The sequence below is a fragment of the Hyperolius riggenbachi genome, chromosome 10, assembly GCF_040937935.1.
Source record: "Hyperolius riggenbachi isolate aHypRig1 chromosome 10, aHypRig1.pri, whole genome shotgun sequence".
NCBI lineage: Eukaryota > Metazoa > Chordata > Amphibia > Anura > Hyperoliidae > Hyperolius > Hyperolius riggenbachi.
Window position 1 is genome coordinate 294,847,105 of NC_090655.1, and position 3,901 is coordinate 294,851,005.

Sequence of the window (3,901 nt, forward strand, 5' to 3'; positions counted from 1 at the left end):
CTGTGAATGTTACATAGTAAATGAAGAAAATTCTGTTTCTGATGGGATCCATGTCTTTTGCCCACAGTTTAGACTAAATCCTGATGTCATTTCTGCCATTTGCTTTTTTTCTTTTCTCCCCCAATCGCTGAGTCACCTCTGCCCATTATGTACATGTGTGGTTAGGCCCCTAGAGGCAAAGTGCTCCAGTGTTTGTTTACCTAGTACAATTTATTTGGTAGTGCAATATCTTAGGTTTACAGTTGTGCCATACTCCTTGCATTTCTGAATGATCACTTGAACAGTGCTCTGTGGGATGTTCAAGGCTTTGGAAATCTTTTTGTAGCCTAAGCCTGCTTTAAATTTCTCGATAACGTGATCCCTGACCTGTCTGGTGTGTTCTTTGGACTTCACGGTGTTGTTGCTCCCAAGATTCTCTTAGACAACCTCTGAGGCCCTCACAGAGCAGCTGTATTTGTACTGACATTAGGTTACACACAGGTGCACTCTATTTAGTCATTAGCACTCATCAGGCAATGTCTATGGGCAACTGACTGCACTCAGACCAAAGGGGGCTGAATAATTATGCACACACCACTTTGCAGTTATTTATTTGTAAAAAAAAAGTTTGGAATGATGTATGATTTTCGATCCACTTCTCACGTGTGCACCACTTTGTATTGGTCTTTCACGTGGAATTCCAATAACATTGATTCATGTTTGTGTCAGTAATGTGACAAATTGTGGAAAACTTCAAGGGGGCCGAATACTTTTGCAAACCACTGTACTTCAATAATACCACAAGGATATTACAAATTAATTACAAAAAGAATAATCTATACAAAAATAACAAACGACTGACTAACTAGAGTACATATATATTGTGCGTCTACACCAGGGGTCTCAAACTCAATTTACCTGGGGGCCGCAGGAGGCAAAGTCAGGATGAGGCTGGGCCGCATAAGGGATTTCACAAAAATCTGCAGAGCCCCTATATCCCCTGGGGGCAATCCGCCAGCATTTCCTGGAAGGGGCAGAGCTTTCAGCCTCAGCTCTGCCCCTCCTGACGTCAATCGCGGCGAATCGCCGCCTCTGCCCGCCCCTCTTACTCTTCCTTCACAGAGAGGGGCAGGGAGAGGCGGCGATCCGTGCGGCGATTGACGTCAGGAGGAGCAGAGCTACAGCTGGAAGCTCTGCCCCTCAGCGCAGCAAATCCACAAACATCGTGGATGTTTGCCCGGGGGATTTGGGGGCTCTGCAGCCCTCGTTTAGTGGCGGGGATGCGGCGGATTACTTGGGAGCACTGAAGCGAACTATAAGGTAAAATAGGCAAAAATAGTTCGCTTCAGTGTCTCTTTTGCTGGTGCGGGCCACAAAATATTGTACCGAGGGCCACAAATGGCCCGCGGGCCGCGAGTTTGAGACCCCTGGTCTACAGAATATATTAAATGTAGCTCAAGAGTAGCTAGCTAGGCCAAGAACCAGCAAACTGATTAGTATCAAGGCTAGTGAGTGAATGCAATCTCTGTGTGAGAAAGCGCGGAAGCGCAGCCGCTCGCTCTCAGAGCGGGGCGGCTGCTTCTGCATCCAGCATGGCGGCGCCACGTGGAGGAGCCGCCGCACGCCGCATGAGCTGTGGTGGAACGCGGAAAAGCCGCCGCATGTCCTGACAGCAAGCAGCGGCGTGTGCTTGGTGTGGCTGGGTCTGTTAGTGCACCTAGACAGATGGAGAGCTATGCACGCGCGGGCGTGAATGCAGGACCTTTATACCAGCAGGGGAAGTGTCAGCTGATCAGGAAGGTCAGCTGACTCCTGTAGGACTCATGATTGGCTGAATGGTTCGGGCGGGGCAGCAGAGTCCAGCAACTATATATTCTGCTGCTTATTCAGTTGCTGGTTGTCTGGCGTTGCAATCACATATGTGGGAGCACCCAGATCCGTAGTCAGATCCGCAAGTGTGCCGGGACCAGCTGGAGCTGTAATCCTACACTTAGCTAGATTCTGTTGATAGCTTAAAGTACTAGTTTGATTGTGATTATCTGTTATGATCCTTTGCCTGCCTGACTATCCTCCTGAACTCTGATCTTGTACCTTGATATTTCTGATAATCTGTTGCCTAACCCCGGCTCGTTCTAAGACTCCGCCTCTGCCTCCTGATCTTGTGCCTCGATATTTCTGATACTCTGTTGCCGAACCCCGGCTCGTCCTAAGACCCTGCTTCTGCCTCCTGATCTTGTGCCTCGATATTTCTGATACTTTGTTGCCGAACCCTGCCTGTACCTAGACTCCGCCTCTGCCTTCTGTATCTGTACCTTATCTGTCCGTGTGTTTACGACCTGGCTTGTCCGACCTCGAGAACCGACCTTACTGTTGGAGGCGGTTCCCCGTCCTGTTAGTGACACTTCCTCCAGAGTGTCACTTTCAGACAAACCTTCCTACTCTCAGCCTGACTCCTCCCGCCTTGGAGAGTTCAGGTCTTCGGAAGGAATCCGTGCAGTACTCCTTACTGCGCTGAGGCCTAGTCCTCAAAGGGTTACGGTCACACCAAACACTACACTCTACTCAGGTGAACAGAGGTTAGCTGGTATATCGGATTATCGGTGATATTGCAGATCACTTATAATCTGGTATACATCTGTATTCCCAGTGATTCTGCAGATCACCGGTAATCAGATCCTCTCTGTGCTTCACCGATCGTTACACTCTGGCCTTATATAAAAACTCTCAATTCCCCAGAGCCACTCCCCTAGTGATGTCACCTAGTGACATCACTGCTGATGTCAGCCAGGTCCTCCATCTAAGCCTATTAGGGTCAGAAGACGTTGCGCGCATGCTTTGTCGTGCGCCGGAACTCACCGCCGGAGGGACACCGGGGACGCCACCAGAGGATGCTGGAGCAGGAGACAGTGCGTACGAACGAGTCCCGCCAGGACGGATGCCGCGGGACTCACTGCTATCAGGTAAGTTTGTTACAAGCAGTTATTTTTGAACTTGTGCAGTTCCCGTTTAAATTTCGCTATTGGCCGAAAACGCAAATATTTGAGATGATTTTTGCAAACAATTTTCGAAATCGAAAATGGGATTTTTGCATCGAAAATGAAAATTTGTGAACAACACTGATGAATAGTGTAATATTGATCATGCTGGTCGTATCCAATTAGTAGTATCTCTCTGGAGATCTTCCTCTCCTGTTCGAGGAATGTCGCCGGGGAGAATCCCTTTCAGGTGAAAGATGCTTCCTCTTCTCAGATGCCTTTCTATGTTCTCTAGGTGAATCTCTTCTTGATGACTTTGCATCTCGTGAAGAAGAGTACTTGTCCCCAGATTTCGAGTATCTTGACCTCGAACGGGATCTGATTCTGGAGGAGGATTTGTGTCGTTTAGACTCAATACTCTCTCTTTCTCTCTCTGGCGGACTGCGGAGACAGAATAAAAAAATATGTTCCACTAAAAACATCCGTCATTTATGAAGAGAGATAGCACTCTTTTAAAAGGTCCTTTATCCAGTGAGGAATTCATAATAAGAACAACACCTAAATGTGTATAAGATAAACAAAAGGTGTCTTTCAGACATCAGTTACCTCTCCTCTTCTATCAAATCCACTTGAATAGAATCCTCCATCCTATAGAACATATGTGTGTGTCACTTTAAGATTGCTCCCATCACTTACAGAACTACATAATTTGCACAATATCACAATGTTAAAATATGACGTCTCATACCTATCCAGACGACGTTTCCTGGGATGGTGGAATGTAGCCAACAAATTGCAGCTTTAGCAGCTTCTAGTCCCCAGCTTCAGCGCTCCTGACTGCTGAGTATCGGTGCAGTTTTCCAGCTGCACTGCTATTGCTCCGGCTGCCCGCTCGCTTTGGCGTCTGACGTCTTAAGGAAAACCAGGATGTGACGTCAGCGGAGCGC